General features: G+C 35.0%; 1 pseudogene; it reads left to right on the forward strand.

Annotated features, from left to right (window-relative positions):
- The first annotated feature begins 380 nt into the window (after positions 1 to 380).
- On the forward strand, positions 381 to 26,929 carry LOC100923501 (annotated as a pseudogene).

Genomic DNA, 26,929 nt, shown 5'->3' on the forward strand with positions numbered 1-26,929 from the left:
GAACACTCATTTCCTTGATACCACAACCAATAGCCTGAAATTGAAAAGTAGCTGGACCCAATTCTCTCAATTAAAATCTTCCAGGGAAGCTTACCTTACTTATGTCCAATATTCAGTGATCACTGGAGTACAGTGGACTGTGATATTTAAAGGACAGGGAATATGCCCATCAAATTTAAAAGTCCCTGATGCAGACTTAAATCTCTCTCACTAATGTTAAGTTTATAAATCGTAGCTTCCTTCATCCCTGAGCTGCCTGCAAAAGACATAATGGTGTCAAGGAGGAAAGACAACATTTAAATTGCTGCAGGTCACAAACATTCCCAAGGCGTGCTTTGTCACAGAAGGGCAAAAGGCAGAAATTGGGATGTGCAATCTCGATGGATTTGAAAGCTGGAAAGAACCTTGAGAATAAACGACAGGAATGGTTCCTTAGAACAGATCATCTCCATGGTAGGAAAACTACCGGTAGCAGTTACCATAGATACTCATGAGGCAAAGGGAAAATGACCTCTCCGTTAACTGGGAGAAGAAATCTTTAACTTTTACTGTTTTTTCATAAAAAAAGAAGAAAAGTCCACAAAAGAAGAAAGTCCATTTCTTTTTCCTTTACTCTGAAAAGCAGAAAAGTTGTCATCTTTACATCTAGCAAAAGATAGTTTTTGGTAAATACAAAATTTCAAGGGCTAGACACCAGATAACTTTCTGAATGATTGTGGGAACTTAATACCTATTGTCATACTTTATTCATAAAGCATGATTCCATTATCTAATAATTATTTATTAAACACTTCTCTAATAGGCCCAGCACTATTTTGTACTATAGCAATATAAAGAAATGAAACAAAAGCATCTTGCCCTACAGAAGTATTATTAGGGAGCAGTGATTAAAATACATCTGATAATCTAAACATATGTGTATATGACATGTGAAAATGATATGCTATAAATAAATAGATATATACACAAACATAAACATACATAAGTAGATATATACACACAGAAAGTATGTGTATATAGCTACATGCCCACATACAGAAAGTGTTTGAATATGGGAAGGCTAGATGATATAAGACCCCAGAGTTGTAGACAGACAGACTTCTTATTAGGACTGACATTCACTAGCCAATTAGACATATAGGTGGTGCAGAAGATAAAAGTACTCAGCCCAGAGTCAAGAAAACCAAAATTCAAATTTGGCCTCAGATACTAGATACATGACCTTAGACAAGTAACTTAATTTCTGTTGACCTCAGTTTTCTGATTGGGAAAATGAGGAAAATGACAGTACCGACTTTCAGAGTTGTTGTGAAAATCAAATGAGATATTTGTAAATCACTTAGCATACTGCCTCTAAGTAACAAATCATTCAAAAATGCTTACTATCTGGCCATAAATATTTGTTAAATCTTGAAATCTTTCCCAAATGGTTCATTATATTAAAATGTTGACCTTGGATTCATAGGATCACAGCTCTTCAGTTGGAAGTGACATCAAAGATCATCTTCTCCAATCTCCTCAATTTTATAGATGAGAAAACTGAGGACCAAAGAGATGAATGGAGATCTAATGGAGATGTCATTTTCCCTATGCTTCAAAAGTGTCTATGGCATAATTGTTACCACCAGGATTAGCCAACAGCTTTCTGTTCTAAGGAACCATTCCTCCCTTTATTGTCAAGATTCTTGCTGACTTTCCAATCTGTCAAGAAATTATTCATCTCAATTTCTCCCCAAATTAGGGTGAAGTGACTTGTCTCCAGATCATGGGTCAAAACCCAGACTCAATCCCAAATCTTTTGACTGTGACTGCAGCAACCATTCCACTAACCCATTCTGCCATTCTCCTGTTTATAAAAACTCAGTCTGAGGATCATAAATTTTAGGACTCAGGGTCTTTATCTGGTGCCTATGAACACAATTGTTCACAATATTTAAACTAAAGCATTTGTTTCTTTTGTGATCCCATATACTTTATTTTCTCCAATTATGAATATTTTTTCTGGCCGGGGGGGCGGGAGGGGAATGGTCTATAGGCTTCATTAGATTGCCAAAGGGATCCAGGACACATAGACAAAAAGAACCCATTCTCTAGAATGCCTGTTGAACTAGAAAGGGATCTGAGAATAGGTCCAGAAGTAGCATATTTGCCTATTGTTCAAGGATCAATCTTACTAAATTTGGAAAGAACTATAATTAGACAGTTGGATACCACATAATGATATTTTAATGTCATTAATAATAATAATCATTAATATCCATAATAATGTAGACACACAAAGATTGTCTCCTAAGACTGAGAGGACTTGTAATCTCTCAAATTTACTTTATAGGAAGATATCCCACAAATGAAATAATTGATACTTAAATTGATACTCCAGGTTTAAATATAAGAGGCAGAGTGGTATAATAAATAGTTAACCTTCAAATTCTGCCTCCAACATATGCAGGTTGTATGATCCTGGGCAAGTCACCTGACTTCTAAATGATATAGAAAATATTCTAAAACTATAAGTTGCAGAGGAAGTGACAAAATTTTGTACTGGTCAAATGAATTTTCCTATCAGGGAATTCTCTATAACAACAAAATCATACTTGTAGTCCTTATTCCTTACTACCCATAAGATGAAATGATGATTTCTATGGTATAAACTGTCATATCTGAAAAAAAGAGAGATCTGCATAGAATCACCTTCATAGGTTATAGTCATAGTCATTTAGTCATTTAAAGCTGTTTTTAATTCAAGAACAAAACTTTATAACTGTCTTTAATAAATTTTAGTTTATGACATTCAGCTGAATTTCCATTTTCAATTTATTATAATTTTTGGAATAAGACAAGCATTTTCATAATGTAATATACTTGATGAAGATGATTGCCTATGAAACTACAAATCTATTGTGAACAATTTGCTATTTCTTTTTTAATAGTTATCAAGTTCATTTCTTTTTTAAGAACTAAATGGAACAATAGGGATCCTAACTGTACACATGAAAAAGCAGAAGCCTAAAGAAAGAGGTTGAGAAACAGACATATAATTGCCATAAAATATAAAAGGGAATAAAATAATAATAATAATAGCAAAACAAAAATAAACACCTTATGTTTCCATATGGCTTTACAATTCAGAAAAACTACTCAAATATATTATCTAATTTGATCCTCTAATAGAAATTCTGTTATTTTAATCTTTATTCTATTGATGAGGCAATTAAGTCTTAGAAGGTCAATCTCAAGGCCTCATAGCTAATAAGTAGCAGGGAAAGGCTTTGAATTCAGGTCTTTGATTCCTTTTCTAGTATTTATCCCACTATGCATTGGTGGCAGCTTTTCAGAAATCCAAAATTCTCCCTGTGTGCTATATAGCCTTTCCCAGTTCTCTAAGATGATAGAATTTCCCTGTGTCAGAATGATATTACATATCAATTTTAACATCTTTCAAAATTAGGTAAGTATATTTACAACTTTACAATTTTATGCACATCCAAGTTTGCTGTATCTTTATTTGCATAGTACATTTTCATCAGAAAGCTAAAAAGTTCCTTCCAGGCATTAATTAATCTCCTCCCCATCCCAGAGAGACAAAAAAGATGAGCATTACATTAATTTATATATTTCATTTAAATTGTACAAATATTAGGAGAATCAAAAAACAAATTAATCACAATTGGTTAATTAAAACAATGGTTTAAATAATGTCATAATTTCAAAGTTGTACTTGGGACTAATTTAAAGTATAAATGAAGGGCTAGCTCCAAAAAGAGTCTGGGGCCAAGGACATAACAAGGAAAAATAGAGAGGTGAATTCAACTATTTATTGAATATCTTCTATGTATAAGACATTAGGTTTAAAAGTCAGAGGGTGAGAGATATATATGTAGTCACACAGTCAGAATACAAATTGCTGGAAACAACATAGCAAATTCCACATGAGAAGACTATCTCCACTACTAACATATTTGTTCATGGATAAGTTGTTATATTTCTCTGAGCCTTATTTGCCTTATCTACAATATGGGAATAATAATTGCCTGCAGAATCAACCAACCAAAATTAGAAAATGCAAGCACTGGAAAGGTCATTCAATCCAACTTATATGCCAAAAAAAAAATCTCCCTTTATAACATACCTACTCTGGTTGAAGACCTCCAAAAAAGAAAATAACCATCACCTTTCAAAGGAATTCAAAGGACAAATCGAATTGTTAGGAAATCTTTCCTATCGTCTAGTCTAGCTTCTTTCAAACTTTGACCATGGAACTCCCACAAGACTATTGTGAAGGTCAAATGAGATGATTCATCCAAAATCCACTGTAAATCTTAAAGCTATATACAATATTGTCAATAATATTTAGTGACATATGAATAATATATCACCAGGAAATGTGAGTTCTAAGAAGGGAAATAGAACCTCTGTCTAGTATATCAATAGAGGCTTCATGGGAAAAGTGGGATATGAGATAGGAGGAGAAAGATTTTAATAGGCTTAAGTTGAAGAAAAGATACATTACATTAAATGAAAGGCATAAGGTAAAGTTCAGGGAAGGGAAAATACAATTATTTTGAAAGACTAGTAAGTAAATCAGTTGGAACAGAGTGAGAAATAAGACTCACAGTTTAGTTAAGGATTTCCACACAGTGTGGGAGCTATTAAATGATAGGTAAAGCTTTATTCTAGTCAGTAGAGAATTAATGAAGGTTATATAATATGATCCAAGTGATGTTTCTAGAAAGTTATCTGTAAGCAGCATGTAAGATTTATCATAGAAGGGAAAGAATGGCTGCAGAGAGACCACAGTATTTGAAACTAAAGGGAACTAATCTAGTTCTATTTTCCCATTTTACATTGGGAAACCTTGGGTCCACAACAGATGAATGATATGTTCAGGTCACACAGATAGTAAGTAGCTAAGACCAGATTCATAACTAGATCCTCTGATCCAAAAATCAGTGTTCTCACTATGAACTAATCTAGGCTCACAACTGTTCTCTCCAACTATGTAGCTACTGAAATAGACTTGTTTCTCAAAAGTTATACGTAAATTGAATTTTTGTAAAGAAAATTATACCTCCAATGAATTAGGGCAGCTTCTTATTTAAAGAACTTAATCCTTGGGGAAAAACAAATAATCCTGCTATAGTACTATTAAATTAAATTCATCTTATAAACTCATACTTTCATATACTGGGGACCACTGTATAATAATGCATGAATTCTGTAGCCTACCAATCTCATCTATGCTACTTATCTGGAAATGCTGAACCATTTTTGGGATCATACACACACACACACACACACACACACACACACACACAAAGGGGGTGGAGAGAGAGAGAGAGAGAGAGAGAGAGAGAGAGAGAGAGAGGAGAGGAGAGGAGAGAAGAGAAGAGAAGAGAAGAGAAGAGAAGAGAAGAGAAGAGAAGAGAAGAGAAGAGAAGAGAAGAGAAGAGGAGAAGAGAGAAATTACTATGAATAAGCATACAAAGGATTTCCTACAAGCTATGGCTCTGATACGAATCTGCCCACAAATTTGAGTTGTATTTTCATGGAGACATATAGTGTGTGAATTAAGCCTAGTACAAACAGTTCCAATCTACGTGCATTAACCCTTCAGATGAAATGGTACTGTGAGACACATGAAAAAAATGCTACTGATTAAGTAAAATGTCACTGAACAAATGCCAAAATTAGCTCCAACTATAAAGCAGTTTTAACCGAACTCTTAGAAAACCAAAAAAAAAAAAAAAAAAAAAAAAAAAAGAATCTAGGTTGGATTTTCATAAATTTACATAGATTTCCCAGCTTTGCACTTCTTGATAAGTGGCAAAAACTGAAGCAGATTAATGATTTGAAAATTATTAAGGACAACGGGAGACTTAACTAAAAGATTTTGTACAACCTTTAACAAGCAGGGATTCAGGCTAAGGGCAAAATCATTACAGTATGTGTAATGGCTGGATACAAGAATGTTCAACATTCCCAAGACATGCAGAAGAGAAAGCCTATTTCATTTTGTAATTGGCTTTCCTTGAAAAATATTTCTAAGAATATTAATAATAGATGAAACAGTATTTCCGGACTTCAGTGATCAATGACTTCATGCAGATGCTCCCCATGCCCCCAATGCAGGCTAAAACTTCTAGATGGTCATCACCAGTTACTTGTGGCTAAAAAAAAAAAAAATTATAGCTGGATCTCCATTAGTGCGAATAATGAATCCCACAACCTATCTGAATCATTGGGCATAACCAATTAAATTTTTTTATGTAATTATAACTGAATAGTAAAAATCTGAATACATACCACTACTCCACAGGATTATATTATTCCAACTAATTGAACCTAGCTGTAATGATCTAGTGATCTCAGCAAATAGCCAGATTTGTCGTTAGAAAACCAACAGACAGATAGAGATGGTCACCAGGGCAAGGCTTGGATATTTTTCAGGCTTGTGTTCTGTTACCATTCTTCAATAACCCAGGATAACTTCCCTACCAAAATGAGATAAGGAAGGAAGATTTTAGTAAAATAAGAGGAAATAAATACATTTAGCAGCAGTCTTCCAGTCAGCCTTAGATTATGTCATTAGCTCCTTAAGATTTAAAGGCATAGCTGAAACCAAGAACTGGTTGAAAGAAATATTTCAGTTCACTATGAGCAAAATGGTCATGACAATGGGTAAATAATTGAGGATGTGTTATACAGTAATTCATGAACCCTGAGATGACCAATGATGATCTTTCTAATGTACAATTTCTAAAAAGTACAGAATCTGAAATTTAGAACTAGAATACTCATTGGATATCTATTTCCCCCTTCCAAAATGGTTGAAAGGTCCTGATCCATTTACCTAAGATCAATCAGATAGTCAGTGGAAAAGCTATCTTGATGACCAATGAAGTGTTCCTTTCACTAGAGCAAAACCTACTAGTCCTTGAGCAAAAGGATAGGAGGTTTAGCTAGAAAATTAAATAAATTATGTCTCCTAGAGCACAATCTTGAAAAGGATCAAATGAACTAAGCTATTGTTAAACAACATCATAGAAAATGCATAGCTTCCCTTCATCAAGGTGACTCACAGATAAGAATATGGCAAGAAAAGTACACAAAGAACAAAGAGTCACTGACATACTTAAAACTGACCATCCCAATCTAAATAATCAATGGAACCACTAAGCATTAAAGAACTCCACTAACAATTAGGGGTTTATATTTGCAAAAAGAGTTCCTACTGGTCAATGGAGTCAAATCTATAGCAAAGCAAAAGATCCAGTTGGATTCAGTCAACGAAAATAGGGAACATGGATGGGACTGTCTTCTATATTATCTTCTACATTACTTTCTTCTACTATTTTCAATCCATGTAACTGTAGGAAATATTTCCAGAGTATTCCTTCCCCAAAGGATAAGCAGTATTTAACTGGAATAATTAAATTTTCAAGCACACTGTCAAGAAGACAAGCACCAGTATCACACATTGTCCTTGATTAGGGTTGAAACAAGCTACAAGGGGGATATTTTCAAATACCACACTATTTTAAATCGCTCCTTTAAATTATTATGCTTTTTGGTGAAGAACACATAGCAGTATGACCTAGTATAGGAATACATAAAAGAAACAGTAGATATAATACCTTTCCTCAAGAGGTTTAATGAAGGGAAAAGATACCTTTAAGGTGCTCTAAATCATTATTCATCAGAGAAATGCAAATTAAGACAACTCTGAGATATCACTACACACCTCTCAGATTGGCTAAGATGACAGGAAAAGATAACAATGAATGTTGGAGGGGATGTGAGAAAACTGAGACACTAATACATTGTTGGTGGAATTGTAAGTGGATCCAACCATTATTGGAAAGCAATTTGGAACTATGCCCAAAGGGCTTATATCCCAAAGAGATCTTAAAGGAGGGAAATGGACCCACATATGCAAAAACTTTTGTGGCAGCTCTTTTTTTAGTGGCAAGAAACTGGAAATGGAATGGATGCCCATCAGTTGGAGAATGGCTGAATAAGTTATGGTATATGAATGTTATGGAATATTATTGTTCTATAAGAAATGATCAGTGGGATGATTTCAGAGAGGCCTGGAGAGACTCACATGAACTGATGATAAGTGAAATGAGCAGAACCAGGAGATTATTCTACATGGCAACAACAAGATTGTACGATGATCAATTCTGATGGAATGGCTCTCTTCAACAATGAGATGATTCAAACCAGTTCCAATGATCTTGTGCTGAAGAGAGCCATCTATACCCAGAGAGAGAACTGTGGGAACTGAGTGTGGTTCAGAACATAGCATCTTCACTCTTTTTGTTGTTGAAAAAATAGTTGTTTCACTATTTTGTTGTTTCACTCTTTTCCCTTCATTAAGCCATAAAATGGCTTGCATTTTATTTTCTTTCTCATTTTTTTCTAGTTTTGATTTGATTTTTCTTGTGCAGCAAGATAATTGTATAAATATGTATGCATATATTGGATTTAACATATATTTCTACCATGTTTAACATATATTGGACTACTTGCCATCTAAGGGAGAGGGGAGGAAAGGGGGGAGATATTGGAACACAAGATTTTGCAAGGATTAATGGTGAAGAATTATCCATGCATATGTTTTGAAAAATAAAAAGCTTTAATTTAAAAAAATGAACATGCAAAAAAAGGACATAATTACAGATGATCAATAACTTAGATTCTTCACTCTCTAGGACCAAAATCTTAGTTGAAAGAAATCTTTTCTTTCTCAAATTCTTCACTATAATGCTTAGGCTTCTCTATTTTGTACTTAGCATATACTTCTTTGTGGTTATTTTGAAGTTTATCATTATTTTTCTCCAACAAATAGCAAGCTCCTAAAGGGCAAATTATGTCTTATTTCATCTTTTTTATCTATAGCAGTTTATCCACAATTCATACACACACACAAGTAGGCATTTAAAACTGTAGAAATTAATTAAATACAAATGATAATTCATTTGTAGGAGTCTAGTAATTGCCTTATATGTTTAAGACAATTTTTGTAAATGCAAATTAGGGGCTTTTTGGATACAAAGTGCAATGGACAGCATTCCGGATTTGGAGTGAAAGGTTCTAGATTGAAATTCTGTTTCTTCCATTCCTACCTGTTTGACTTGGAGCAAATCATGTAACTTCTCTGGGTCTCAATCTTCTCAATTGTAAAAAGAAGGAGTTGGAGTAGACTACCTCAAAAATCCCTCTCATTTCTACATCTATGATCCTCTGGAGTCAGGAAGATTTGAGTTGAAATATAACTTCAGATATTTACTAGATGCATGATCCAGGGTGAGTCATTTACCTCTGCCTCAGTTTGTTCAGCATCAAAAAGGGGGAATGACGGCACCTACCTTGTAAATTATGCTTTTCAAATGAGATAATATTTATAAGGTGCTTAGTATAGTGCTTGGCACCCAATAGAAGCTTGATAAATGTTTGCTCCTTTCCCTTTTCCTCCCAGTACAGGGGAACTCTTTCACTACTTTATGTCAGATGCCCAGCAAAGTTTCCCTATTCTGGTCTTCCTATTGGAAGCCAGCATTTGCTTCCTGATACCCAAGCTTTAGTCATTAATGATTTAGAAATTAAATAGGAGCATGTACATCAGTGCTCTTAGGCGTGAAATCTTCAGCAGCCTAATGGTTTGGTGGTGAAAGCTTTATGCATAAGGAACAAACAAAGTAACTTGTAAGTGTCATTTAAATTTTATGTGTCAGCACTTGCTGGCAGTGAAATATTCATCCGCCAATGGTGAGCCAGTGAAATGTTTATGCATAGGGGCAACAATTCGGAAATGAACATCTGTGGTAAAAAAATTTTATGTGTCTGCTTATGGCTGTGAAATAAATGGCAGCTGTAATGTGATGGTTAGATGAATTTATGTCAAGGGCCAAGGGGAGGAAATAATCACCATGGTCAAATTCTTACTGATGCTATTGTTTAAGGGCAGTAAAATAAATATCTATTAATTACATGAAGGTTAAAAGTGTTTATGTTTAGGACTAAGGAAACATAGACACTGCTAAATTATTATATTTATGTCAGTGATCAGAGATAAATGAGTTTGCACCAATAAGGCTACTCTGAGCAGTTTATGTAGCAGAATCTTCAGAGAAGAGCCAGGAGGTCAATGGTTCCTGAGATTAAATATTGTATTACAATATATCTATTGCATTAAAGAAACAGTGCTCTCCTGTCTTTTGGAGTTGATTGGGATGGAAGAAAAGGCAATTTCTCATCTATTAAAAAGATCTTTTTATTAAAAGAATACCTCAGAGAATCCTGTTTATTCACCCCTTTAGTTCAATATGTCTGTGATAAATTGATAAATTGAACAGTATGATCCATGGAGAAAACTTTTATATACTTGTTTTCCCTTTTTTTAAAGTTGAGTAGATTGCTTTGTTTGGAGTCAAGAAGACCTGGATATGAATCACACTATGTGATTTGAGACAAATAGTCTGTATCTCTGTAACAGTTCTGAAGATCAGATAAGGGCTTATGTAAAATGCTTCACAAAGCTTTTTTGGTTTTTTTTTTTTTTTGAGACCTTGAACTCTTTGTGTAGGCAACTTTTATACAAGGCAGGGTGGGCAGCAGTGGTCATAAGGGTGGAGAGCTAGCATAAGACCACTCCTTTAAAAGGTCAGACTCTCTGGGACCCTGAAAGCAAATGGAAAGGGATGCTTGGTACATGTAAAAGAGCTGTTTAGTGCTATTTATACACATTGAACAGAGTAACTTGTAATTGTCATTTAAATTTTATGCCTCTGCATTTGGGGTAATGCTGCATTTATTTTTGTTGAAAGGCAGTAGAGAAAAGCAGAGAGCCAGATTGGAAGTCCAGAAGACCTGAGTGCAAGTCTTGCCTCTGGCACAAGCAGGCTTTGTGAGCACAGGAAAATCATTTCTTAGTGTTTTGGGAAACTGTCTTAAGATGCTAAATTGCAGGAAAGGTTAGCATCGTACTAACCCTGCACTGAGAGTGGGATATTTCTTAATGGGAGTTCCTTTACTACACAAATCAAGTCTGTGTCATTATCATTGTGGAGTCATTTATTTTGTCCAACTTTCCATGATCCATTCAGGGTTTTCCTGGCAAAGATGCTATAATGGTGTCCCATCTCCTCTCTCAGCTCATTTTGCAGAAGAGGGAATTGATACAAATGGGGTTAAGTGACTTGGCCAGGTTCACCCAGCTATTAAGTGTTTAGGCCAGATTTGAATTCAGGAAGATGAGTTTTCCTAACTCCAGGCCTGGTGTTCTATTCACTGTGCTACCTAGATGCTGATCAACTCTATATTCCATTTTATTATTGTTGTTTATTGTTATTGAATTGTTTGTCATGTGGACTCTCCATGACCTCATTTGGTGTTTTCTTTGCAAAGATACTAGAATGATGTGCCATTTCCTTCTCCAGCTCAATTTATAGAAGAGAAAACTGAGGAAAATAGGAGTAAGTGACTTGTCCATGTTCACCCAGCCACTTGAACTCAGATCCTTCTGACTCCAGAGCCAGACTTTCAACCACCATATCTCCTAGCTTCCCACTTACTATTGTTCTGCAGCATAATATTTTTTATCATTCTCAAAATTTCCAAGTTAGACTTCTACTTTTCTTTTAATATACAGAAATAAGAATTATCAAATTATGGTAATTTATCTTAAATTTCCTTAACAATTCCTATTACTTTAATGACCTGGTTAAGATTCATTTTCTTTCATTCATAGCTTTGTTTCTGAGATGAAGATCCCAGGTATTTTAACAAGGGAACATGTCAAAAGAGATGTTTATTCTCTCAGGGCCTGAGTAGTTCTGAGTATAGAGCTACTACTAATAGACTGCCAGGGGGAAGAGGGAGGAAATAATCAACACCTTCTCTCAGTGCTATTGTTTAGTATATTATATAAATGAAAAGTAATCACACTGAGGTTTGGAGTGGGGGAAGAAGGGACCAGGAAAGGCCTCCTACAGGCAGTGGGATTCAAGTTGAGTCTTGAAGAAAGACAAGCAACAGAAATGAGGAAGGAAAAAGCATTCTACACAGGAGGGACAACTAGTGAAAAGGCATGTAAATGGAAATCAAGTCACATACAAGTAGCTTGCATTGGAAACAGAAGTTGATAAGCATAAGGATGATGCTAAGGTTGTAACCTGATGTTTGGGAAGATGGTAATACCTTTGATGATAATAAGGAAGTTGGGAAGAAGGGAGGATTTGAGGGAAAGAATCAGTTCTGCTTTAGATGTTTTAAGTTTGAGATGCCTAGGGGACATCTGATTTAAGATATCCAAATGTCATGTGATGATGCAGCACCACAGCTCAGAAAAGGAATTCCAGTTGGATATATAATCTTCTTTAGAGACCTTCTGATAAAATGTCCCAGAACCACATGACAGAGGGAAAACAGAAGATGGCATCTTGGTACTAGCATTAGAAGGTATGATTTAGATAAAGATCCAGAAGAAAAGACTGAGCAGTATTGTGACAAGAAAGAAGAGACCAATAGATGATAAATAGATATGGAAAGAGAGAGACACAGATACAGAGACACAGAGAGAAACACAGAGAGAGAGACAGGAAAAGAAAAAAGAGAGAGAGAGAAGAAAGAAAAGAGAGAGAGAAGAAAGAAAGAAAGAAAGAAAGAAAGAAAGAAAGAAAGAAAGAAAGAAAGAAAGAAAGAAAGAAAGAAAGGAAGGAAGGAAGGAAGGAAGGAAGAGAAAGAAAGAGAGAGAGAGAAAAGAGAGGAAAGAAAGAGAGGGGAAGGAAGAGGGGGAAAGGAAGGTGGGAAGGAGGGAGGGAAGAAGGAAAGGAAGGAAAGAAAGAAGGAAGAAAGGAAGGAATGAAGGAAGGAAGGAGGAAAGGAAGAGAGGGAAAGGAAGGTGAGAAGGAGGGAGGGAAGAAGAGAAATCAAGAGGGAGAGAGGGAGGGAGAAAGGAAGGGAAGAAGGGAGGGAGGAAGGAAGGAAGAAAGAAAGGAAGAAAGAAAGAGAGAGAGAAAGAAAAAGAAAGAAAGAGAGAGAAAGTAAGAAAGAAAGAGAGAAAAGAAACACAGGGAGAGAGAGAGAAAGAAAGAAAGAGAGGAAAGAAGAGGAGAGCTCTGGATACCTGGAATATAATGGGTGGTTAATAAAGCTAAATTAGGATGGATAAATAGATGAAGGAAAGATAAATGATGGATAGATAGAAAAAAATAAATTAAAAGGCATAAATATATGAAGGAAAGATAGCTGTCTATTTTTTTATTTTTATAGGTGAGGGAATTGAGATTCTGAAAAGTTATGTAACATAATAGCTATAACAATAATAACAATAATTATTATGATAATCATTATTATAATTAGTACTTAGTGTTTTAAGATTTCTAAAGAGATGTACATATATTATTTCAGTTTTTTTCTACAACAACCCTGGGACATAGGTGCTTTTATGATACCCATTTTGTAGATGAGGAAACTAAGATAAACAGAAATGAAGTCACTTGCCTAGGATCATGCAGCTGGTAAATCTCTGGGACTAAATGTGAGCTCAGGCATTACAGATTCTGAAGTTTCTAATTCTCTCTACATTGCCATATAGGCTATAATTTTGCAGCACTCAAACTCCAGGCTCCTCACTCCAAATCCAGTGAGCTGTCCACAAAAGTGTGTGTGTATGTGTGTGTGTGTGTGTGTGTGTGTGTGTGTGTTTAAATGACAACCATTCAATACATATGCATAAACATATATATGCATTTATATTAAGGGATTTCAAATCTAACAACTAATACCTAGTATGGCCGGGGGTGGGGTGTGGGAGGGAATAGCATAAGAAAAGATCCCTACTCTTCTTTCTTTTGCTTCCCCATTATTTTCCTATATTCTGGGTGAGGAGGATAAAGGGGAAAAGAAGGACATATCAGCCTAGACAGGCATGGAAATTCATTCCTTGAAAGCAAGAAGATGAGTTCAAATTTCTTCTCTAGCAATGTGACCCTACAAGGAAAGAGAAGAGAAAGAAAAAAGAGACAACTTGTAGAGAACTACATGCAAACAAGATACAAACAGAATAAATCTCAGAGGGAAAAGTCACTAACATGAAAGAGAACCAGGAAAGGCTTCTTTTTAAAAGGTAGGATTTTAACTTGGATTTGAATAAATCCAGGGAAGCCAAGAGGCAGAAATTACGAGGGAGTTAATTCCAGGCATGAGAGACAGTCAGGGGAAATGTATTGAGCCTAAAGATGGAATGTCTCACATAAGTAACAGCAAGGAGACCAAACAGTATGTGGGGTAAAAGAAAGCAGAAGACTGGAAAGGATTAAAAAAAAAGACACCAAGTTGTGAAGGGCTTTAAAAGTGTAACACAGGATTTTATATTTGATTCTGGAGACCATAAAGAACCACTGGAATTTATTGAATAGAGGTTATATAGTTAGTCTTTGCTTCAGGAACATTAGTTGGGTTCCAGGGAAAACTGGCTCAGGAACTGAGTGAATTGGAACTGTGAAATTTAAATGTTAAGAAAAATGAGAAATTAAGTTTATAGCTAATCTTAGGATTTCCCACACTTTGCATTTTGAGGGGTGGGATCATTATTTCACAGATGTTTTAAAATAAAAGAGAATTTAACAATCTCAAAGTTTAAATGTTTTCCATATGGGAAAGAAACTTATAATCTTCACAACACAGGAATTGGTGTTTGTGAGATACTGAGAACAGCAATTTTTTCATCTAGACTTCAGTGACTAGGAATTAATAAGTATATCCAAAGAATTGGAATTCTTCCAGCTGGAAATATGTAGCATAAAATATCTAAGTAATAAACTAAGTTTTAAACTAAGGTGAGCCGACAGTTTTTAATGAGCTTATAGAAAATGTTGTACTGCCAAATGCAAGTAATGGTTCTGGCATTGTTATATACAAGATATTGTTATACTCATAAAGCAGATATCCAGAGGGTTTATTCTTTAATTTTAAAAAAGTGCTCTTTTATTCTTTCTGAATCATGTTGACATTAAAGACATGATTGTAGCTAAATTAGCAAACCTGAGAACATTTTAGAGTTCTGAGGAAGCAAAAAACTAATTAGTCCAACCTAGACCAGGAAAAATAACAATAACAACTAGCATTTAGATAGTGTTTTAGGGTATTCAAAGAACTTTACAAATAGTATTTCACTTATCTTCACAACAATCCTGGAAGGTAGGTGTTATTGTTAGTCCCATTTTACAAATAAGGAAACCAAATTTGAAAAAGTTAGGTGAGTTGAAAGCATTCAAACTCAGATCTTCTTGATTCCAAGTTGAGTGCTCTATCACACACCTAGCTGCTTTTAAGAAAAAAGAAAATTCTCTTCTACATCCCTACAACATATCTGAAAAGTTGTCTTCAGCTTCTACTTGATGACCTCTAAATAAGCAAAATCACTATTCCCAAGACAACTCATTCATTTTTGGACTGCTCAAATTGCTAGGAAACTTTTCTTCACCTCTAGTTCAAATCCTCCATTATCCAATTTTAACCTGTTACTCTTGTTTTTTTCCACTGTAGGCCAAACAGAATAAATCAAGTACCACTTACACATTAGAGTCTTTCAACTACCTGGAAATATCTATTAACCTCACCCTAAGTCTTCTCTTCTTCAAACTACTTTGTCCCATTTCTCAAGGTTTCTCCACTCTAAACCATTCTCCAGACATTGTAGAACACCCAACCATCCTCCAGACATTGCAGAATATCCAACCATCATCCAGACCTTGCAGAACAACCATCCATTCTCCAATCTATGCACCTTTTGCTCTGGAAATAGCAACCAAATAAAAATTGTCATTGTTTCTAGAAAGTATATGATATATATTGTTCAACCTGCCATCTGGGGGAAGAGGTGGGGGGAAGGGAGAGAAAAGTTGGAACAAAAGGTTTTGCAATTGTTAATGCTGTAAAATTACCCATGTATATATCTTGTAAATAAAAAGCTATGATATAGATAAATAAATAGATAGATAGATAAATGAATGAATGAATGAAAAGAAAGTATATGATAATGGTCTGGCCCATTCGCACTCTATTCTCCTTTCTGTGACTCCTCAAACAATAACTTCCTACTCCACCACTTCCCTAAATGAGTTTTAAATGTAAGTTCTTTGGGAAGAGAAACTATCTTGAATCCATATCTGTTTTTGCAGTACCTTTCATATTGCCTAGCACATAGTAGGAACTTACTAAATCATTCATTTACTGGAATTCCTGGTTTCCTTCAAAATTCAGTTCAAAACACCACTTTCTGTACAAAGTGTTTCCTGGACAACCTGAGTGTTTTGTCCCCCCTCCCCATGCATCCCTCCACCTCTACCTCCCACCTTCACTCTTCACTAAGATTATCTCATATCTGCTTTGTGTTTTGTTTATACCTATTTTTTTTTGCTTGTTATTTTCCCCATTAGAATGCAACCTTCTTGAGGATAGGGATTATTTCATCTTTGTCTTCGTATTCTCAGTGCCTGACAAATAATAACTACTTAATACTTATTGATTGAGTGAACACCCTACTTTATGACATTTGGGAGCTTTAGAATCCCAACTGGCAGCTCCATTTCCATATTTCTCTGGTTCCTTACTTTTATATATGTTCCATATTATTTCTGGATCCCATTGATGCATAATTAATATATCCATGCATGTCAATGGCTCACATTCAGAAATTTATTTTCCCAACTTTAGTTTTTAACCCTAATGTACATTCCTGAAATCTCTCATTCATCCCTCATGGCAGTTGAATCCAGTTTGAAATTCACCTTTTCCTTTGATTTTCCCAGTGTTCTTTGGTCCCAAACTCCTAACTCAGCAGAGACTGTGGGTACTAACTAGTCTGATATTTGTCACTCTGTACCCCTCATCACATGTGCTACCATCAAATCTATCCCACATATCTACTCTCTCTTAAGGGATTGATATGTGTATAGAAGACATAAATAACTGTTACTGCCTCCATACCAGCTCATCCTTCATATTACTGCCTTTCTTACCCAAAGAGTTATGTCCTTCTGACTAAAAGAGCCACCCAGTTTCATACTGAGTAATTCTCAAACTCTTCTGGCTAGTAATCAAAGCCCTTTATATTCTAGCACCATGGTACTTCTCCACCCTTGTCTCACAATACTATAGACCAACAAAATTGGACTACCTCTGGTCTGCATCTTCCAGAGTTCAAATATGTCTTCTGACATAATAGCTATGTGATTCTGAGCAAATCATTTAACCTCTGTTTACATCAGTTTACTCATATATAAAATGGGGATAATAATAACTGATAACTCCCAAGGTTATTGTAAAGAGAAAATGACATGATAATTGTAAAGTGTTCAACAAAGTGCCTAACATATAGTATTATATAAATTTTTAAAAATAATAGATATAGTAGTAATGAGCAGGATGAGGAGAGGTTATTGTTTTGTTGTTGTTGTTGTTGTTGTTGTTGTTGTTGTTATTGTTGTAGTGAGGCATCTAAGTGGTACACTGATTAGAGCACTAGGCTTGGAATCAGAAAAACTTGAGTTCAAATCCAATCTCAGACTTTTATTGGCTGTGTGACTCTAAGGAAGATATTTAACCTTTGTCTGCTTCAATTTCCTCAACTGTAAAATCAGGATAATAATAGCATCTACTTCCTATTATCATTATCAGTACCAAATGAGATTATATAGATATAAATATAGATATAGATATAAAGGCACAGTTCCTGACATATAATAGGTACTTTAAAATGCTTGTTCCCTTTCTCCATCTTTTTCACTCCTCTCCCCTCCCCATTAGATTTAAAGGTCCATCAGGTCGGGTATTAGACTTTATCTAAATTTTATTTTCCCTAGTATCTAGCATTGACCTCGGCACATAGAAGGTACTTAAATGTTTGTTCAACAAAAGAATGAGTTAATACTAATGACTTAACAGTCTCTATGTAGTAAAATGTGAGGATCTTGGAATCAGAACTGGATTTGAATCCCATATTTACCACTTAACTAGTTATGTGATGGCTAAAAAGTCAGGGCCTCTCCAAAACTCAATTCCTTATATTTAAGATGAGAATGACCATCCCTGTCCCATCTATGCTAAGAAGGTATTGGAAAGATAAAATGAGGCTTGAAAGTCCTCTGTATTAGTGTGAAGTGACATAAAAATGTAACGATATGACAATGTTTATTATTTTTAGATTTCAGAAATAGTATTTTCAAACTGTATGACCCAGAAGAAAATTAGCCTTATATCCAAAAGACAGAGTAATTGACTGACTATGATGTATGCATTAGTGTGATGACAGCGTATTTTAAAATCAGCCAGAGTCAGGAATTCAGGTTAAAGGAAAATCTTCAACTTTTATTCTCAGTAGAGGTGAAGAAGGATCGGAGGGGATGTGGGGAAGGATTAACATATAACATAGATGGCATGTAATCCAATATATGTTAAACATGGTAAAAAATATATGTTAAATCTGATATAGGCATGCATATTAATACAATTCTCTTGCTGCATGAGAAAAATCAGATCAAAAAGGAAGAAAAATGAGAAAGAAAAATAAAATTCAAGCAAACTACAACAAAAAGAGTGAAAATGCTATGTTATAATCCACACTCAGTGCCCACAGTCCTCTCTTTGGGTGTAGATGGCTCTCTTTATCACAAGATCACTGAAAGTGGTCTGAATCATCTCGTTGTTAAAAAGAGCCACATCCATCAGAATTGATCATCGTATAATCTTGTTGCTGTGTACAATGTTCTTTTGGTTCCTTTCATTTCATTTAGCATTAGTTCAGGTAAGTTTCTTCAGGCCTCTCTGAAATCATCCTGTTGATCGTTTCTTATAGAACAATAATATTCCAAATATCCATATACTATCACTTATTCAGCCATTCTCCAACTGATGGGCATCCATCAGTTTTTATTTGAACTTTTTAACAGGCTCTAGCCCAATATGTTCTAAAATAGCAGAGCTACATAATACCACATTAGCTATTTCTGCTGGTCTTTCTCTTCAGTGTCTTACAGCAACTTAGAACTACCATTTCACAATCATTACTTTAGTTCCCTTCCAAATTCAATTGTCTTTGTAGCATTCATCATTTCCATAACCTGGCATTCTAACACACCTTTAGGACCTAATTCGAGTCCCCTGAGATTAGTCTCTGACTTTCAGTATATTGTTTCTAATGTACTCGTTGTCATGCTGTTCAGAAATAAATGCCAGATATGTAATCATAATAATCCTTTACATTGGCATGGCACTTTATACTTTACAGTGTTTTCTGGTCAATTATTTTATTTGACCCTGTGAGATTACCTACCCTCTACTTATTCTCTCTCTTACTCTCCCTCTCTCTTTCTGTCTGTGTGTCTCTCTCTTCCTTTCTATCTCTTTTTCTCTCTATTTCTGTCTCTCTGTGTGTGTGTGTGTCTGTCTGTCTGTCTCTATGTCTATGTCTCTTTCTCATCTGTTAAGGACCATGCCTAAGTGAAGGGGCAGGTCAGTTCTCCGAGAACTCCCACAGATATGAATCATAACACTTGAAGGAGTTACAAAGCAGCCTTTGCAGATGTTCCTTGTGGACTGGGAATGAAATAAATTGGAGGCAGAGGGAAGAGGAGAAAGGTTAGAGAACACAACTGCCTCTCAGTCTCCTTGTATCATCATCATCCTCTCACATGAAAAGATCCATTCTACAGGTATAAGTTACACCTCCAGCAGCCATGGCAGGTGGCTCCCATATCACAACATTCATCTTTCTCTGTATGTATGTGTGTGTGTGTGTGTGTGTGTGTCTTTCTTTCTCTTCCCCTTCCACATCCCTCCTCTCTCTGCTTCTGTGTCTTTCCTATTTCTGTTTGTATAGATAGATAATAGATGTGTATACATACATGTGTGTATACATGTATAAATATGTATATGTGTGCATATGTGTGTGTATATATTATATATATATATATTATATACATATTTATATCTTACATATTCATAGTCATTTAAAATATCACTTCCTTCAAGATAGGTGCCTTGATACTCATTGTATCCTCAGTACTTAGTAGAGGCACATAGTAAGGATTTTAAAAATGCTTGTTGACTGACTCAGAAGGATTGAAGATTACTTCACTAATAACCTAAAATACTTCAATAATAATAATAATAATAGTAACAGTTAATATTTTAAAACCACTTTAAGGTTTTTTAATGTATGTTATGTACATTATCTCATTTGAACTTCATAATTACTCCTACAAAATACTTTTCATGATGAAAGTGAGATTCAAAGAAATTAATGTCATACAGTTAGTAAGAGCCTGACAGTCTTTGAGCCCAGGACCTGCCAACTACAGGCATTTTATGTTCTGTCTACTCTGGCACCACTCAACGTCTCAAGGTAAGGAATAAGTCCATATTAGAATCCAAGTCACTCAAATCCATGTTTGTTGCTAGTTTTACCATATTGTGATGCCTCTTCCATAAATCTTAATGGCCAGTGCCTTTTCGGTCCTTTATTATCACTCTCAGAATCCAGTTGATTCATCATGAGTAAAGCCATGATTCTCCTCCATTTTGAAGTGGCCAATAAATAGTCTCTCATTGTGATTTAATTTAGCAAGGTCTATTTGGGGACTCTGTGTGTCTGAATGCTAATTCAAATTTATTTTGTTTTGAGTGTTGGAAAGGATTCTCATACTACCCTTTGAGATCACTGGAAACAGATTGTGAAATCACTAGACTTATAGAATTAATTAACCAAGACAAGTCTGAAGTCTATGGGTTTGACAGATGCAAAGAGAATATATTTCAAAATTCCATAATGTTCTGACTAAGAAGAGTCAAATAGCCCATTTTCAAAGGAAAATGGGGGTCTAGAAATTCCTGTGAAAGAACATAGATATTTTTTCAATCCATTAAACTAGGTTATTTTATTCAGTATCATAAGTTAAATCCATTTTGTAATGTTTGGGGTTCAATTTCCTCTTGATATTTTTCAATGTCATCTTCTTCATATTGTTCATCATGCTCTTTGGGGCCTTTGTAACTTTCCCAGTTAATTGATGTTCAGTCTTCAGGGTTTAAATCTTATGACAAGTCCATATTTCCCAGAAGCCTTTTGCATTTCCTAAGGAATTTTTACCTGTTTTAGGAGCTATAACTCAAACAAGAATGAGTGTGCTTGTATGGGAAAGAAATCTTTATCATTTGACGTATGTTTTAATGATCATCTTGAGACATACAGTTTCTTAACTTATTTCTTTCCCATTTCTACCTAAATACAAAGAGGCAGCCAGTGGCACTGAGTGCAAAGCATTGAGCCTGGAGTTAGGAAGTCCTGAGTTCAAATGCAATCCCTTACACTTACTAGCTGTGTGACCCTGAGCAGACCACTTATCTCTGTTTACCTCGGTTTCCTCAGTTATAAAATGAGAATCTTTATAGTATCTATCTCCTGGGGTTGTTGCGAGGATCAAATGAGATAATATTTGTAAAAACAATTAGCAGTGTTCCTAGTATATACTAGACTATTATTTCCTTTCCCCACTTTCCTATTTTATATAGTACACATTAAAATCAGTCATAGTCATTCTATAAATGCAATTACATCAAATAAGCCATATCATCAACTATGGCATAACAATAAATACATACTACAGAGATTCCTCTATTGCTTATCTAAATTCCTCAGCCTGTTTTTTAAAGCTCTTCTTAACCTAGCCCCATTCTATCTATCTCTCCACTACTATCAATATTCTTCTATTTTTCCTAAGTTGGAATCCTTAGGCCAATTTCCAGTTGGACTGATTATACCTTTATTTTTTGTACTTCAACGTGTTCAATCTATTCTCTTCATTTTGAATGTCCTCCTCAGTCTCCTCCGTTTTAAAAAAATCCTGGTTAGTTGTCTGCCTTCATTCTCAAAAAAAGACCAAAATGACATCATTATATTGGGATCAAGGTACAGGGTGTCCAACAGCAGCTGGTGAGCCCACTATGAGTTTAGAAAGGCTCTACCACAAATCAGGCATAAGTTGTTCACATGAACATTTGGAGTGGGGATGTCTCTGAATTTGTTCATCTCATATGTCTTTTGAGCTACTACAATTCTGCTTTGCTCATAGAGCTCATTTATTTTGATACAGATAGGTCACACTAGGCGGCCTGCCCCAATATCTCCAAGTGTCTCTAAATGATTCCAGAGTTCAGAAAGATCTTAAGAGTGTCCTTTATCCCTTCTACTGAACTTCATGTGAGCACTTGCCTTATGTGATTTCTCGATAAAATAATCTTTTAGGAAAAAGTACTTTTAGCATCCAAACAACATGACCAGTCTATCAGATTTTTGCTCTCTGCAGTGGAGTTTGAATCCTTTCCAGTTCAGGTCAAGAAAGAAATTCATTGTCTGGTACCTTTTCTTGCCAGTTGATCTTCAGAATCTTCCTAAGACAATTCAAAAGGAAGTTATTCAGTTTCCTAGAATACTCACCTATCAAATGCTACCCCAACAGCTACTTTCTATATTGTCTTCTTTGAGAATGCTAGTCTGTATTCTTCCTGGAATCACAAAATCTCCACACATGAAAAGGCTTCAAGGGTCATCTACTCCAACTCAAATTTTTGCAAATACCTGCTAAGTGGTCATCCATTCATTGCTTTAAAACTTCTTATAATGGAGAAACCATTTTTTCCCCAAGGCAGCCAATTTTACTTTTGGATAGTTCTTATCATTATAATTTTCCTTTACATCAGGGCAACTTATGTTTCTACAACTCCTACTCACTGTTGCTAATTCTTGTTTCTGGAACTTTTAAGGGACAAACCTAACCCCCCTTCCATGAGACAAACCTCAAAAATGATGAAAATATCTTTTGTGGGTCAACTACTGCATATCTTCTGTTCTCCAGATTGACAGAAATATATCCAGAAAATATTCTCAGTACCTTCAGTTGACCTTCATATGGCATGATCTTAAACTTCATCATTTTGGTTACAAAGCTTTGAATTTTTTCCAGCAAATTAATGTTCTTTCAAAAAACGAATCCTGTACTACAGTATGTTTTAATCAGGGAAGAGTATAGTAAAACTACTACTATTACTACTACTGCCGCTGTTACTGCTACTACTACTACTACTACTACTAATAATAATAATAATAATAATAATAAGCTAGAATTTATATAGTGTCCATAGACAAGACATTGTACTAAATATAAATATTATCACATTGGCTTCTCACAAGAACTCTGGAACATAAATGCTATTTTTAATCCTCATTTTATAATTGAAGAAATTTAGGCAGACATTAATGATTTGCCCAAAGTCACGCAACTAATAAACACTTGAAGCCAGATGTGAATTCCTCCTGATTCTAGGACTACTATATCACTTATTTGTTTTAATCCTTACTTTTCTAGTTCTAGATGCCCACCTCTCATGATCATTGATATCCCGATCTTGGAATCAAAAAGGCCTGAGTTCATTCTTTGTTCTAATACTTTTTGTATGGGAAAATAATTTAAACCTCTTTGAACCTGTTTCTTTTTTTTTTATTTAATAGCCTTTTATTTACAGGTTATATGTATGGGTAACTTTACAGCATTGATAATTGCCAACCCTCTTGTTCCAATTTTTCCCCTCTTACCTCCTACCCCCTCCCCCAGATGGCAGGATGACCAGTAGATTGAACCTGTTTCTTGATCTGTAAAATGGGAACAACAATATCTATATTACTTATCATACAAAACTGTTGTAAGGTTTTAAAAATGGTTTTTTTATTGGCTTTCATAGAAACTAAAACAACTAAATTTATTCCCTTTCAAAGGAGAACCTCTGAACTATTGTTCCACTTTAAGTGCTATTCCCTTATCTTCTGATTCCATTTACAAAAGAATATATATATATATACATATATATATATATATATATATGTATATATATAGTTCATTTCAGACCTATACAATAGCCAGTTCACAATTGCCAGTTGTTCATTTTAGTGGGAGATTTACACCTAAGAAACTGGCAAATGCTACATGCAAATCAGAGCTTGATTTATTGTTTTTGTTGATTGTTGAAACTTGAGAAAGTGATGGAGGAAAAAATCAATAATGCAAGTTAAACTTTAAAATGTGTCATATTTTTTTCTGAAGAGCTGGTTATTAAGCATTTATCAGCATGGCATTGTTTTGGTTCCTCCATAGTGTGTTAACCCATTTTTCATTGGATAAGTGTAGCACAGTAAGAGTAGATTATTTGGATTGGAATCACTTCTTTTTATCAGCGTAGGGAATTCCCAGTGAGGGAACTCCCTTTGCAATGTCAGTCTGCTATCTAGAGTCTTTAAAAGTTGCTGGAGGCATTGAAAAGTTAAGTGACCTTCCCAGTCAGAAATTGAATTTAAAACGAGTTCCTGATTCTAAAAACAAATATCCCTCCTCTGTGTTCTGCTGACTTTCTCCTTGAGTGCCAATAGTTAAACAGATTGTTTTAGATGCTCTAAACCTATGATTATTAATAACTACTGTTTCCTTTTCCTCCATTCTGCTCCCATCATTGAAAATACAGAAAGAAGAAACACAGGACTAAGTAAGGGACATTGGCACATTTCTCTGTTTTAAGAGTTGCCTTAGCCAAAAAATTACCAGCTAATTCTTATAGCTTTTTCCTATGAGTCTGTCTTTACTAAACTTGGCTGGTGCTTTTTTATGGCAGACAGATTCTGTTCCTGAGGCAGAATTCAAAAACACAGGGTCACCTCCATGCTATATTGAAGAGTAAGAGTAGAACTTTTGAAAATTTTTCATTTTATCTTATTCTTCATTTTGTGTTGGTTCTTGCTATCACATCTCATTCATATAGCATAATTACTATTTTTACTTTTTCTTAGATGATTTTGCTTATTCAAATCACATTATATTCAGCTCCACCTCCAAATTTTTTTTGGACTACTCAGTTGTTTATTTCAGTCTTAGATACATGGTTTACATTTCTATAATTTGTTTTTATTGAATTTCTTGAAAGTATTATTTGATGTTGGCTCTTACATGTTAAATTTTCTTTTGAGTTCAGGTTTATTTGAGACAAATCCTGAAAATCTGGCAGTTCATTGAATGTTCATTTTTTTTTTCATTCAATATCATACTTAATTTTGCTGAGTATAATATTTTAGTCCTTTTGATTGTTGATATATAGTATTCTAGGACCTGTGGTCTTCTGCTATAGCTGCTGATAGATCACATGCAATACTGATTGTAGCTCCAGTATATTTGAATTGCTATTTTGTTGTTCAAAATTCTTTTTTGAGTTCTATAAATTCTTTTTGCAAAATAGCATTTAACTATTTAACTACTCTTTGGCATACTTCAGTATCCTCCTCTGAAAATGAGCCTCATGTTTCCCTATTCTCATATAGTAACTTTTAATAGTTGGATTCTTTTTCCTTTGTTTGCTCATTAAAAAAAAAAAAAAAAAAAAAAAAAAAACTTAATTATGTAACTGTAGGTGGAAGGGGAAGGGAGGAAGAGAGATGGCACCTTTACCCTCAGGTTTCCAATCAGTTCTCCCCTCAGACCTGGAATCCAAAATCAACAACTCTATCATCCTATAAATGTTTGCAGCCAGCAGCATCCCTACCCAAATGCATCTGCACTCATCAAATGTGCTGGTTTCTTCTCATCACAACACAACTGGGCCTGACATTGCTAATCAGAAGTTTCCTTCAGTCCTCCCAGACTCAGACTCCTGACTACCCATGATCTCCTAGAGGTAAAGTTCCTGTCCAAACTACCTCCAAACCCATACATTCCCAATAGCAAATTTTTGTTTAGTTTGTGGGAGAAATCTGGAGAGCTTGAAATTTTTTGACCTATTTCACCATCTTCCCACAATCCTCCCCATTATTCATTTTTGTACATTTTGAGTCCCAAAATTTTAGCTTCCTTCACACACTTCCTCCCTCCCTAAAACTGTAAGCAATTTGATATGGATTATATATGTGGATTCATGTAAAATGTATTTTCATATTAGTCATGTTGTGAAAAAAGAAATAGAAAAAAGCATGAAAAAATTAATTAAAAATGATATGTTTTAATTTGCATCCAGACTCTACTGGCTCTTTCTCATTGGAAAATGCTATCCACTATCAGTACTTTGGAAGTGTCTTGCATCACTGTATTGCTGAGAAGAGCTAAGTTATTTATAACATGATCATATATGTACATATGTTCTTTATATTTAATGATACTATCTCTGAGGATTGAATATTCTCTGAATAAATAAATATAAAAATTCAAAATGTAACTGGAAGTCACTAGCCAGGTACCTAGCCTGTATTGTTTTTACATGGGTATAAAAATTTCACCCAGGAAACTAAAGCAAATTGGTGGCAATTGGCAGTCTCAAACAAATCCAAAAATTAATATGGGCTCCTCTTCCCCTTTCCCCTCTACTTCCTTCTCCTCTTCTTCCTTTACCTCCTCTTTCTCCAGTTCCTCCTCCTCCATGCATTCCTCCTCCTGCTGCTGTTGCTGCTTCTCTCCCACCATCCCCAGTGTCTTGAAACAGACCATCCTGATGCCTCTTTTGTGAAGTGGTGATTGATGAAACCTATGGACCCACCATAGCCAACAACAACAAAAACACACAGGAAAGAATCAAGACTGAAAACAATGACCACATTAATTTGATGGTGGTAGAGCAAGATGGTTCATGGTAGCAATTTAAAATTAAGTGGTAATTACATACCACTTTAGCAAACTAATAAAAGCCTATTGTGAATGACAAGGTTTACCAAAGAGGCAGATCAGATTCTGATTTGATGGGCAAAATATTCAGTGAAATAGACACACCTACACAATTGGAAATGGAAGCTGAAGATATAATTGATATATTCCAGAAGCAGACAGGAGACATTTACTAA

The sequence above is a fragment of the Sarcophilus harrisii genome, chromosome 3, assembly GCF_902635505.1.
Source record: "Sarcophilus harrisii chromosome 3, mSarHar1.11, whole genome shotgun sequence".
NCBI lineage: Eukaryota > Metazoa > Chordata > Mammalia > Dasyuromorphia > Dasyuridae > Sarcophilus > Sarcophilus harrisii.